At 37.6% G+C, this 15,064-nt stretch overlaps 1 long non-coding RNA gene across 1 annotated transcript in view; it reads right to left on the bottom strand.

Annotated features, from left to right (window-relative positions):
- The window catches only part of LOC126933963 (uncharacterized), a 325,171-nt gene that overhangs the window by 217,206 nt on the left and 92,901 nt on the right, over positions 1 to 15,064 (bottom strand). The window lies entirely within an intron of this gene.

Raw genomic sequence — 15,064 nt, 5'->3', positions numbered from 1 at the left:
TGGGATTACAGGCATGAGCAACCGCGCCTGGCTGCTAGTGATTTATGTATGTTGATTTTGTATCCTGCAACTTTACTGACTTTGTTATCAATTTTAAGAGTTTTTTGGTGGAGTCTTCAGGGTTTTTTTCTATATAAGATCATTTAGTCTGCAAAGAGAATCACTTTGACTTCCTCTTTTCCTGTTTGGATGCCTTTTAGTTCTTTCTCTGCCTAATTGCACTTGCTAGTACTTCAGTGCTATGTTGAATCAGAATGGGTAAATAAATTATGCTATACTCATAGCGTAACTAACTATCCTAGTGTGTCCAGAACTAAGAAATTTCCAGGAACATAGAATTTCCAGTACTAAAACACAACTGTTTGGGTTTTAGACACAGTGTGTAAAAAGGTTAGAAGTTACCACTCCATCCTAAGAAATAAAAAGCAGATAAAACTGAAAAATCAACAACTCTTCTTAGATAAGTCAGAGAAATGAGGTCACAGGATAAACTTCCACCTCAAAATTGGACAAACAAACAGGTGAATACAGAGAATCACAACTTAACCTGAGCAGAAACCACAAGTTGAAACCAGTGCCAGGGTAGGGAAATTAAGCAACTAATTTCTGGAGGATCTGTGTGGACAAGTCTGAAAGTTAAAAAGTCCAGGGGGGTTTGGCTGCAGTCACTCATGCCCGTAATCCCAGAACTTTGGGAGGCTAAGGCAGGATTGCTTTAAGCCAGGAGTTCCAGACCAGCCTGGGCAACAAAATGAAAGCCTGTCTCTGCAATTTTTTTTTTTTTTTTTTTTTTTTTTTTGCTGACATGGTGACATGTACCTGTAATCCCTGCTACTTTGGGGAGCAGAGGCAAGAGGATCTCCTTAACCCAGGAGTTTGAGATTGCATTGAGCTATGATCATGCCACTGCACTCCAGCTTCGGTGGCAGAGGAAGACCCTGCCTCTTAAAATTTTCTTTTCTTAATTTTAAAATTTTTTTAAAGATTTAAAAATTCTATCCCAGTTCTCACTACTCTAATCATCAGGGATTTCAGAATGGTACATGGACATTGTCAGCCTCTGCTGTTTTTCTCTACAACTTTGGCAGTAGCACAAAATACATCCAGATGGTATGCTCTTCCTAAGTTTCTCTAAATTAAAAATTTTTTTAATTAAAAAAAATCATGTGGGGCTCCCACACTTTTGTAGGTTTTACCTCCTGAGATACTATTAAATTATCATACTGAATATCAGAGAAAATCCTGTCAGGATTCCAGCAGGGGCAGAGGTAAAGTAACTGTTTTTGAAACACCCCAGAGCAGCAGTCCCCAACCTTTTCGGCAACAGGGACTGGTTTCCTGGAAGACAATTTTTCCACAGATGAGGTGGGGAGATGGTTTCAGGATGACACTGTTCCACCTCAGATCATCAGGCATTAGATTCTCATAAGAAGCACACCTCCTACATCCCTCGCGTGAGCAGTTCACAATAGGGTTCACGTTCCTACGAGAATCTAATGCTGCCATGGATCTGACAGGAGGCAGAGCTCAGGCGGTAACACTCCCTTGCCCACCACTCACCTCTTGCTGTGCAGCCCGGTTCCTAACAGGCCACGGACTGGTACCAGTCCACAGCCCAGTGTTTGGGGGTTCCTGCCCCAGAGCATACTGTGCTCCTTAACAAGATATGCCCTCAGCAGAAACTACTTAGAACCAAACTTTCTGGAGTTTTACTAGAGCCTAACTTTCCTGGGGAAAAGGAAATGTCACACTCCAGGCCCCGCTAGCCATCCCGTCCCACTTAAGGATGGGAGAGAACTGAGAAGAACTTGTGAAAATCACAGTCCAGAGATACAGCCTTATTAAAAGACTGAAACCTAATCATAGGACTATAAAACACTTCCCCTCTCATACCACTATATTGCTAAATTCCTATTCTTCTTTTATCAAGTATGGCATGTCCATCTTTCAACAGAAAATTACAAGGCATATTAAAAAATAATGAATTCAGTTGAACAGCCTGAACAAGCATCAGAACAAGAGTCAGATACAGCAGGAATGTCAGAACTACCAAACCAGGAATTTTTTAAAGTTATGGTTAACATGCTAAGGGCTTTAAATGGAAAAAGTAGACAACATGAAAGAATAGATGGATAAGGTAAGCAGAGACATGACAATTCTAAAGATGAATAAAAAATACATGCTAGAGATCAAAAACACTATAACAAAAATAAAGACTTTGATGAGTTTATGAGTAGAATTATCACAACTAGGAAAGAAACTCTGAGTTTGAGGATATCACAATGGAAGCTTTCAATACTGAAAAAAAGAGGGGAAAACAAAAAATCAGAGTATCTAAGAATTGCAGAGCAGCTATGAAAGATGTAGCAGATGACTAATGGGAACACCAGAAAAAGAATTAAGAGAGAAAGAAAGAGAAGCAACATTTAAAGCAATAATGACAAAATATTTCTAATTCCTCCTTTTGTCCCTGGATCATTGCTTTTATTCATTTCACTTACATATAAGCATATATATTTACACTCATGCATTCACAAAATGACACTGTGGTCAATGGCAGCCTACATACATGACAGTGATCCCATAAGCTCAACAAATTCCCCCAAAGGCCCAATTTTCCCAAATTAATAACAGACAGAAAACCACAGGCCCAGGAACTCAGATAACATGAAGCATAAAACAAAACATTTTACCTATAGAGAAGCAAGGATTAGAATTATGTCTGACTTCTCAAAAACCATGCAAATAAGACAACAGTGGAGTGAAATACTTAAAGCATGAAGAGAAAAAAACTCACCAACCTAGAATTCTGTACTCTATTAAATTATACTGTAAAATCAAGGAGAAATACTTTCTTAGACAAACAAACACGGAGCAAATTTTTTGCTAGTAGACCTGCCTTGCAATAAATGTTAAAAAAAGTTTTCTAAGAAAAGGAAGATGATATGAAAAAGAAACTGATGTAAATTTAAAAAGAAAGAACATCAGAGAATGAATAAGTGAAGGTAAAATAAAAACTTTTTTATTATTAATTGATCTAACAGACAACATTGTTTTCAAAATAGAAGCAATAATGTTTACATTATTTAGTATTTATATGCATGTGTATACATATATGTATGTAAATATGTGTATATATACACACACATACAGGCATATGTGTCATTATGTGTCACACAACGACAGGGATACATCTTGAGAAATGTGCTCTTAGTTGATTTCATCATTAAGTAAATATCATAGAATGTACTTATACAAATCTAGATGGTACAACCTACTATATACATAGGCTATATGATATTGCCTGTTACTCCTAGGTTACCGACCTGTACAGCATGGTACTGAATACTGTAGACAACTGTAACACAATGGTAAATATGTGTGTATCTAAATATACCCAAATGTAGAAAAGGTACAGCAAAAAATATGGTACTATATTTTTATGGGATCACTATCATACATGTAGTCTATTATTAACCGAAATGTCATTGTGTGATGCATGAGTATATATACATATATGCCTATATGTAAGGGAAATGAAGGAAAGCAATGACACAGGGCACAAAGAAGGAAATTAGGAATATTTTGTTATTATAATTACTTGCTCTACCTGTGAAATGGTACTTTGTTATTTGAAAGTAGACTTGGATTTGTTGTTAATGTATGTTCTAAAATCTAGAGCAACAACCCCAAAAAAGTAAATTATATATACATATATATACACATACGCACACACATACACACACATATATACACACATATATGTGTATATATATAAAATATGATAAAATAGCAGAGAAAATGATATCATATAAAATGCTCAAGTGAAACCACAATAGGCAGAAAAGCTATGGAAGACAAAAATAGGAACAAAAATTAGGGCAACAAATAGAGACAATAACAAATATGACAGATATTAATCCAACTATATCAATAATCGTCTTAAACATCAGTGTTCTAAATACATGATTTGAAAGACAAAGATTGTCAGAGTGGATCAAAAAATAAGGTTCAACCTATTTTCTGTATGTTGTTGACAAGAAACCCACTTTATGTAAAGATATATAGAGAATAAAACTAGTGGAATAAAGAAAGAAAATGGGAGCAGCTATATTTCAGACTGAGTAGGTTTCAGGGCAAAGAAATTAGTTAGGGAAAAAGAGGGGCATTATATAATGATAAAGGGGTCAATACTCCCAGAAGACATACCAATTCTTAATGTGTATTTGACTAATAATAGAGCATCCAAATACATGAGACTGAGCTTTAAGAAGAAACATTAATCCACAATCATACTTGAAGACTTAAACATCCCTGTATCAGAAATGGGGAGATTTCAAAGCCAGAAGATCATAAAGAACACAGCTCAACTTACCAGCACCATCAACTGAATATAATTGATATTTATAGACCATTTCATTCAACAACAGCAGAAAACCCATACTCTTAAACTCACATGAAATAGTCACAAAGATAGACCACATTCTGATCCATAAAACAATCATAATCAGCTCAAAAAAATAGAAATCATACAATGTTTGCTCTCAAACCAAAACAGAATTAATCTAAATATCAATAACAGAAAGAGAGCTGAAACATCCCAAAATACTTGGAGATTTAATAACATACTTTTAAATAACACAGAAGTCAATGGAGACTATCAAGAGATATTTTAAAATATTTTGAAGTAGATGAAAACGAAAATATAATTTATTGGAATATGTGGGATATACTGAATGCAGTGCTTAGAGGTAAATTTATAGCATTGAATGCATATATGAGAAAATCTAAAATCATTCTTCTAAGCTTTCACCTTCAGAAACTAGAAAAAAAAAGTAAATTAAATTTAAAGTAAATTTTAAAAAAGAAATAATAAAAATTAGACCAGAAATAAATGAAATTTAGAACAGGAAGTCAATAGAGAAAATTAATAAAACCTAAAGCTGTTTCTCTGAAAAGAGCAATAAATTGATAAACCTTTAGCCAGGCTAAGAAATGAAGTAAGAGAATACAAATTACTAATATCAGAAATTAAAGAGCAGATATTACTACATGGCCCATGGACATATAAAGGTAATAAAAGAGTATTGTTAACAACTCTATGCCCACAAATGTGAAAATCTAGGTGAAACAAAAGAATTTCTTGAAACACACAAGATGTCTAAACTCATACAAAAAATAGACAATATGAATAGGCCTATATTTTGTAAAAAATAAATTAATAACCTAAAACAGAAGGTATCAGGCCCAAATGGGTTCACTGGGGAATTCTATCAAACACTTAAAGAAGAATTTTTATAAATTGTCTACAATTTTTTCTAGAAGATAGAAGCAGAGGGAATACTGGCTAACTCATTCTTTGAGGCCAGCATTACTTGCCAAAACCAAAGACACTATGAGAAAAGACAACTACCGACCAATATTGCTTATGTAGATGCAAAACTCCTCAACAAAATATTAGCAAATTGAATCCAACAATATTTAAAAATATTATATCCTGCAACCAAATGAGATTTATCCCAGGTACATAAGTCCAGTTCAATATTCAAAAATCAGTTAATGTAATCTATTACATTAACAGGGTAAAGAAGAAAAATCACATGATCATCTCAGTAAATACAGAAAAAGCTTATGACAAAATCCAACACCCATTTATGGTAAACACTCTCAGCAAAATAGGATGGAGGGGAACTTCCTTAAATTTAATAGAAGAACATCTTTAAAAAAAAAAACCTACAACTAACTTTACACTCAACAGTGAGAAATGTAAAGCTTTTCCACTAATCTCAGGACCAAGACAAGGATTTCCCTTCTTACCACTGCTCTTCACTAGAAGTCCTAGCTAATGCGATAAGACAAGAAAGTGAAATAAAAGATATATAGATTGGAGAAGCAGAAATAAAATCATCTTTGTTTGCAGAGTGCATGGTCATCTATGTAGAAAATGAAATGAAAAATCTTTAATAAGTGATTACAGCAAAGTTAAAAGATACAAGGCTTGTAATCAAGTCAATTGCTTTTGTATATTCTAGCAATGAACAACTTGAAATAAAAAACACAATTCCATTTACATTAGCACCCCCTCAAAAATGAAATACTTGCATATAAATCTAACACTGTATGCATGAGATCTGTATGAGGAAAAATACAAAGTTCTGATGAAAGATATCGAAGAAGAACTAAAGGTATTCTAATGTTTATATGAAGAAGTAAAAGACTCAGAAAGGCAACTCAATACACAAGATCAGATTACTGACACTACCTGACTTCAAAACTTACTATAAGATCACAGTAATCAAGATAATGTGATATTAATGAAATAGTAGACAAATGAATTAGTGTAACGTAACAGGGAACCCAGAAATACACTCACATAACTAGAGTCAACTGATCTTTGACAAAGAAGCAAAGGCAGTACAATGGAGCAAATATAGGCTTCAACAAATGGTGCTGGAGCAACTGGCTGTGCACATGAGAAAAAAAATACATCTAGACATAGACTTTACAATCTTCACAACAGCTTAATCAAAGTTGATCATAAATCTAAAGGTGAAAAATGCAAAACTATAAAACTTCTGAAAAATAACATAGGAGAAAATCTAGCTGACCTTGGATATCTTTATTACTTTTTAGATACAACAATAAAGGTACTAATAAGCTGGACTTCATTAAAACTAAAAACATTCGCTCTATGAAAAACAGTGTCAGGAAAGTAGAGTACAAGCCATAGATAGGAGAAAATATTTGTAAAATGCATATCTGCTAAAAGATTCTACCCCAAATACACAAAGAACACTTAAAACTCAACAGTAAGAACACAGACAACCTGATTTTAAAATAGATCAAAGATTTTAAGAGACACCTCAACAAAGAAGATATACAGATGACAAATACGCCTAGGAAAAGAAGCTCCACATTCTGTATCATCAGGGAAATGCAAACTAAAACAACAATGAAATATCATTAAACACTTTCTATTTGTAAAGCCAAAATCCAGAATGAAATGCTGCTGAGGATGTGGTGCAACAGGAACTCTTATTCGTTGCTTGTGGGAACACATGATTCAGTCACTTTGGAAGACACTTTGGAAGTCACTTTGGAAGTTTCTTACAAAACTAAATATACTCTTACCATACAATCCAGCAATTGAATTCCTTGGTCATTATCAAAGGATGTGGAAACATGTCCACACAAAAACCTGCACATTATGTCTGTAGAAGTTTTAGTCATAATTGCTAAAACATGGAAACAATCAAGATGCCCTTCAGCAGGTAAACGGATGAATAAACAGTCTGTTTCTGGGAAAACTGGGATGACTGGTCTTCATACAGTAATGAAATAGGATGAATGAACATAATACCTTGAATGAATCTCATAAGCAAATTGTTTGATGGAAAGAAGTAAAACACCAAACAATGAGTTCTGTATCGTCCATTAATATAAGTCTCCTAAAGGAGGCAAAACTAAACTACGGTGATTGGAGGGACATACAAACTGAAAAAAGGCAAAGATGGTTACTCATTGAGTGGCTCCCCTTTCTCCCAGTGGGCCTGGGAGATGTAATGAGGAAGTTTTCTGGAGTGGAGAAATGCTCTCATTCAGGAACAGAGTGGGGGTTTATCAGTATTAGTTGTATAATAAATCATTAAGATGTATTCGTGATTATTTCATATTTCTATATTTATGCTGTATTTTAGTTTTAAAAGGTTAAAACAAAAGATAGGGTGAGAAAGAATAGCTTTATACCACAGCAAAAAAGCCTTTCTCTGTCTATTCTGGAAGACCATATATTAGAGCAGAAACTGCATAGATCTTTGAATCAAAATACCTGGTTTAAATTTTGGTTTTACTCCATGACCTTGGGCAAGTTGAGCGTATCTCTTCCTCTAGGGGCAAAAATATATTGGTTTCATTTTACTGAAGACATATCTATACAGTATGCTTGGCACTTCACTTAAATACTTAGCATCATCGAACAGGAAGACAATAGCGCCTATTTCACAAGTTGCTGTGAAGAATAAAAGAGACAAAGAAAGTGAAATGTCCAGCGGGAACCCACCCATGTGAGTCAGTCAGTGGGTGGCAGGTCCCCACTCTGCATCCTCATTTCTCATGTTTTTAGGACTATTCACTGCAAATGCAGTTCTCCCACAGTGCCAGGAAATATGATGTTCTACATTTGATTTCAGTTCTGCAAGCGTAAAACTGTACATGTAGATGCAAATTGTTGGGAGCAGATGCTGCCATGTTGTGGAAAGGGTGGACCTCTGTCTCCTGCAAGAATGTCTTGTCTAACTTGAAGTCCCTACCAGCCAGCCCTCATCCACTCTTGCTTATGGGTCTGGAGAAGGGCCTCTACCAAGAGGGAAGAACCCCCAGATATTTAACTAGAATGGCCAAGATAAGACTGTAACAAAAAGGGATAGAAAATACCAATTCCTATTATATATCACCATGTTTGAATCAGCGCTATCCCGTGGCACAGCTTCAAGCAGACAACAGTGGCTCTCTATTGGGGGTTTAATGTTGAGTGAAGCATGGTCTCTACCTTGAAGGAGCTTAGAGGGATGGGGGGCTCATACATTAGGAGGGTAAGCTCAGATCATTAAATAAGAGCACATCTGACCTGCTGCCAAGGCATGCAAATGAGTTGGCCTTGCACTTGATTACATGGGACACATTCAGCTGCTCTTATGAAAACTATGCCAAGGACAGAGAACCCAAGGTAAGCTTGACCAACACCTATGCAATATCTCCTCCATGGCAGACACCTCACTGACTTGGTCCTCATATTGCCCCTATCTTAGAAGTGAAGAAATTGAAGCTTGGGAAAATTAAGTGGTTTATTTTTGGTGTCACTGGAATGAAGTATTAGAACCAGTTTATACAGCTGGAGTTAAAGTAAAGCTCATTTTCTTTCTGCCATAACCAGAGAGCTATTTAGGAAGACTTTTCCGTGGCACGTCACAGGTTAGCATTTCCCACATGGTATTCCGTAATACATCAGTGTCCCACCAAATGTTAAAATAAAAGGCTGAATTTGGTCAGAAAAATTAGCTAAACAATTCTTGACCCTATAGGAGTTTTCATCACCTGAAGCATTTCTATTACCAATTATGACCCTCAAGGGAGAATACGTACTTCATTTTACACATTTATGTATTTAATTTTTTGAGACGAAGTCTCACTCTGTCACCCAGGCTGGAGTGCAGTGGCGCGATCTCATCTCACTACAACCTCTGCCTCCTGGGTTCAAGCCATTCTCCCACCTCAGCGCCCCCAGTAGCAGGGACTACAGGTGCACATCACCACGTTCCGCTAATTTTTATATTTTTAGTAGAGATGGGGTTTTGAGATGTTGGCCAGGCTGGTCTCCAATTCCTGGCCTCAAGTGATTCTCCCCGCTTGGCCTCCCAAAGTGCTGTCATTACAGGCATGAGCCACCATGCCTGGTCACAGATTTATTTTGACACTCAAATATTTTATTCTCCCTCGGTACACAAGTGTTCCATGGAACCCAGTTTGGGCAATGATGCCCATTCTCAGTGAGATGCTTCTTGGTGCTAAATTGGATATGTAACTGCGCAGAGAAAATAATAAGCGTCTCCCCATAAACCCAGTAGCATAAAGCTCACAAACTCGCCTGTCATCCTCCATGTTTGAATAAACTCAACTGTGTGCTTTGTGACAAGGCTAGGAGAAAACTCACGCTTCTAAGCAAACATCAGCAAGCTTGCATTTTTTGTTATCGTTTGTCCTTTAGAGGAGTTCAGAACTTTAACTAGAATTATAACCAAAGGACAAGAGACTTAGAAACAAAATGATTCTTAAATTCATAAACAGAAAACGACGTCTCCATGGCCTCATTAGTAAAAGGTTCCTAAAGCTGGATGTCCACCAGAATTATCTATGGAGACTTTTAATTTGTTGTAATTTTTTACATTTATTTTCTTTTATTTTTATAGATTTAGGGGATACAAGTACAGTCTTGTTGCATGAATATATTGTGTTGTGGTGGAGTCTGGATTTTTAGTGTATCCATCACCTGAATCATGCACATAGTCCCCATTAGAAAATTTTTCATCCCTCACTCACCTCCCACTGACTTACTTTTCTGAGTCTCCAGTATCTATCATTCCATTCTCTGTGTCTAGGTGTACACACTATTTAACTTCCACTCGTAGGTGAGAACAACAGTTTTTGACTATTTCTGAGTTATTTCACATAAGATAATGGCCTCTAATTCTATCCATATTGGTGCAAAAGATATAATTTCATTCTTTTTTGATGGCTGAGTAGTTTTCCACGGTATATAAATATATATACCATGAAATATATATATATATACACACACACACACACAGAGCACGGAATACTATATATAGTATATATAGATATGGATATATATCATTTTCTTTATCCAGTTATCCATTGATGGACACTTAGATTGAATCCATGATTCCGCTATTGTGCATAGTGCTACAATAAATATACAAGTGCAGGTATCGTTTTGACATAATGATTTCTGTTCCTTTGGATAAATAACTAGTAGAAGGATTGCTGGATTGGGCAGTAGTTGTATTTTTAGTTCTTTGAAAAATCTCCATACTGTTTTCCATAGAGATGGTACTAATTTACCTTCTCACCAACAGTGCAGCTCCGATCATCCATGGTTCTGATTCAGCAGGTCTGTTTTGTGTTGTTTAGTTTCGTTTTTGTGTTCCATCGGTCTGGGCCACAGAGCCATTGCTCTCCAATGAAGTAACTCTACTTCATTGATAACAAAGACAGAAAATTAAGTTTTCAAGTATTGCCTTGGTGTTCTTGATTTAAAGTGTAATTTTGTGAAGAAGCTGGAAATATCCTAATGCGTAAGAATAAAGAATTTCTTGAATAAAATATAGCCCTTCCTTACAACTGAATACACTGTGGTTCAGTACATATCATATTATGGAAGGAATTTAGTACCTCTGCTGTCCCTGCTAAATGGCCCGCCCCACAGCCCTCAACTGCCAGTCGGTTTCTACTTTGCTGTGACATTCTTCTATCCCACCTGCCTAGTCAAGATCATAGACAAATGTCCCCTCGTCGCTTGGGTGCACATGCAAAACTCTGCAACTTATAAGCAACTCAGAGAGGAGAGATGAGGACAGGTCCACCTAGGTGCTACTTTTCACCCCTAATCTCTGCATCTGCATCTTCCCATTTGCTGAAAGGGAGCGGAAGGCTTCCCTGCTCACATTATATTCTGAGTTCCCCCTGTCCTTGACACATGGTCAAACTCAAAGACAGAATCCATCAGTTCTTCCTCTTTGTGTAGGTTTTTGCCATTTAGAAATCCCTTCCTCTCCCCACAAAACTGGGTTTTAAAATGATCACTTTCTGAGAAAGTTGAGAAAGTGAGCTTTGAGACATAATGAGCAACGGGCTTGTCCTCCAGGCTGCTGCTCATGCCAGGAGCTTCAAGATTCAGCCTTGGCTGTAGACAGTAATGAGGAAACCATGGAAAGAGCAAAATTAAAAGACAGTCTTTCTATTTGCAAATATTGGGTTTATTATGCTTAAAAAAAAAACCTTTCTTGCTTTCAATGGTAACTTTACTTCTGCCTACCTGGTCACTTTCTCTCGTTCTTAGGGACCACCTCCTTCCCTCCTTGCCCGTCACTTGGGCCACACCAGCTTATGGGGCTCTACTGGGACCCACGATTGAGAGGGACTGATTAGCCCAGGAGGGCAAGGGAGTTGGTCTCACACTGCGATTCAGGCAACCAGAGTAGGATCAGCCAAAGCTGGGACTAAGCCTGCAGTGCCCACAGCCACCTCCACTGCACAGGAGACAATGACTCACTGGGCTTCTGAGGGCAGACATAGAATCCCTGCTTATACTCATATCATGTCCCAGCCCTTTGATAGAGATGCTTGAAATGAATCAATAGCTATAGCAGGGATCATTAAACCTACCAGCAGTATTTGCTTCTGTGTTCAATGATCCACTTTTTCTGCCCCCAAACATTCAAACATTTCTTTTCCTTACTGGGTTATTTTTATCTCTCTCTTCTTATCTCTTCCATCTGTCCCCCCCACCGCCCCAGCACCAATACATATATGTAGCTCCATTGTCATAGGACAGACTTGGCATATTCTTGAACACTAACAAAATCACTACCTTTTATAGCTTGAGCATACCTCAAGAAGATATCAAGACCAATTCCTTCATTTCGTCAGTGACACCGAGAGATGTTATCAGTCATCTCCAGGATTACACAGCCAGGTAGCAATCGTATGGAAACTAGAAATCAGGTCTAATATTGCACCTCTCCAGTTCTCCTGAAGTGTATTCATAAAAGGCAAATCTGTTTTAATGTTACCTCAGGAAATGCACAGAATGCTAAATCTGTGTACACACACACAAACTCACACATAGCTCTCAACACCACACATAAATGCTTTTGATTATCTTTCTTTTTTTAAAAAAGTGCTTTCCTTGCTTATCCTTTGCAGTTTCAATAGCTCGGAGAGCTAAAAGTTGACTCAGTATCTACATTTTTTAAAGCACTCCTTTTCAGAAGCAATGCCCATTTTGAAACAAGCTTACACATATGTGAAAAAATGTCGTGCTTTATATCATGTTGTGCCTCTGGACATTTTGTCAAATTATTTTCTTTTTTTTTTACTTTGGATCCTAATGATCCCAGACACTCACTATGCAAGGGAGTGAAATATGTTGCTCGCCTCCCTCCCCTTGAAATATTTAAGTAAGAAGGGGCTCTGAGGCTCTGTGTCCTCTACTCAGATGGATCGCCCAGTCCTCTATTCATATTTGTGCCTGCGTCCTTGCTGTTACCCTCATCTACATACATGCCCTGATCATTTGCAGGCTGTCTTTTCTCCTTTGAAACAATCTCTGTTCTTTATATCCAAGCAGTCAAACTCACGGATTCATTTTACTGTTTCCACTGCTACTTTGCTATGTGGGTATTTGTATCGATGATTGGGAGCAACTAGCAGTACGTAAAATACATGTGTTCAGCATTTTTTTCCATGGAAACAAAAGCAGGACCACCTCCGTGTCTCATGCAAGAGCTCCATTGAAAAAGATCTCCACCGGGTGCCAAAGGAAAAGTCATGCCTACCAGGACCAATCTGGAGACAAGAGCGATAGGCATGTTCTTCCTTGAATTCTAACCTTTTCTTGCTCTGTTAGCATTTTCTACAGATCTTTGAGAGGGGACAAAAATCAACATAATATTTTCCCAGGCTGCGATGGGTCTTATGATGTGTGAGGCACCATCATGACCTAGTTTACAAATCTTCATTACCTGGGCATATGCTCAGAGCTTCTGCTGCTTGCCAGCCCTAGGTCTGGGGTTGGTTCTAATAAGGACCACTTTCCATTAAAAGTCCTGGCTGTCCCCTCAAACTCAGAAGACAGCCTGACTTTCTTTAGGACTTATTAGAGTGTCCACAAAAGAGTTCATTTAATGCAAAATGTTTATAATTTATGAGGATCATTAGAGCCTCAAAAATCAGATACAACATTTCAGCAATGGGATAGTCCAAAATCACAGAAAGCAGTTCATTAGGAAAATAAACTATACCATTGTGCTTAAATTAGAGAATATTTTCTCATTAGTAAAATAGGATAATGCAAGATATCTGAGAAGGAATGAGGGAGAGCTTGCTAGCCTTGAAGACATAACAAATCATTGTGACACTATTTCTTATACAGATAAGTGATTCTCGTGCTTCAGCCTCCTGTGATGCTTGCTGATGCTTTCTTGAAGAGAGATTCTGCCCAGGGACACAAGACAGTTGCCCACGGGAGATAATATAAGGCTCCCAGAAGGCTTTGCAGCTGGCAAGGGGAGATAGAAGAATGTCCTTCCAGTCACTGATGGGAGCCTGAAATTTCCCTTATAGTGAATCATGAGGTTTTTTACTCAAAGATTTGGGCTCTGATAAAAATACGAATGTCCCCATGAGGAAGGAGTCTTCTGAGCCACCATTGTCTGCTTATACCTCAGAATGAAATATTTGTCAAAACGTTTCTTGGGAGTGGGCTTTGATAGGGCAAGGGATGTGTTAAGGAGAAGTTTTTAGATAGCATTGGTTTAAGAAGATGGGGAAAGGTGCTAACCACTGAATACACCATGGAAAATTGCGTATTCAGTTGTTCACACCTTTCCCCTTTAGCAACTGAATACCCTGGAGGCAAAAGGAAGAATGGGAAGATGAAAAACTAGCAGTTTCGTCTTGAGTCACCTCCGCCCTGGTTACTATATCCAGAGTTGAGTTCCCTGTCAGTGGAGATGTTCTAGAACAGGATGAACAAGGGTTTGGCTGGCAAGAGGGCCATAGACGAGATCTAGATATCAAATGCATGGCTGGACTCAATCCATGTAATCATTAATTTTGCAGGCACCTACTGTGTCCCTTCTACAGACACTGTGATAGGATGTATATGGCATTGTTGTAGCTTCAAGGAGCTCACTATGTCAAAGGTAAATCCAACCAGCTCTGCTTGCCAGTCTAATGCCTCTTCTTTGTGAACTCTGCAGAGGGTAATAAAATTTTTACTTGAGCAATAATATTAACTAAAGGCTTTGCCCAAGTGTGTGTGTGTGTGTGTGTGTGTGTGTGTGTTTAAGCCAGTTAAGTGGCACACCGAGCTTCTCACCCTGCAGCGGCTGCCAATAGAGCAGTTCATCATTTCTTAGGAGAACTGCCTAAGCCTACAGGACTCTGTGTAAAGAGATCTGATTAGGGATTGCAACATATGACTCATAAAGGAATGTTGTACCTTAGATGTTCAAAGCATTCCTTTTAAACAGAATTCCGAAGAGCTGTTTCTTAAGAACTATTTAAATAAATAATTTGCTGAACAGGAAAGACAAATATTCACTAGAAGTAATTGGCTTTTAAAAAGTAACTGATTCAAGGGAAAAATCAAAGTCAAACCAGCCTCTTTCATTTTTGTTTACAACATCATTGAGGGACTCCCAAATCACCAGTGTCCATGTTCTCGGCTGCCTCCCAGAGCCCTCCCACAGGGAACAGGGGATAG

This window comes from Macaca thibetana, chromosome 13 (genome assembly GCF_024542745.1).
Source record: "Macaca thibetana thibetana isolate TM-01 chromosome 13, ASM2454274v1, whole genome shotgun sequence".
Taxonomy (NCBI): domain Eukaryota; kingdom Metazoa; phylum Chordata; class Mammalia; order Primates; family Cercopithecidae; genus Macaca; species Macaca thibetana.
The sequence above is the reverse complement of the archived record's forward strand: the minus strand, read 5'-3'. Positions and strand labels throughout refer to the sequence as shown.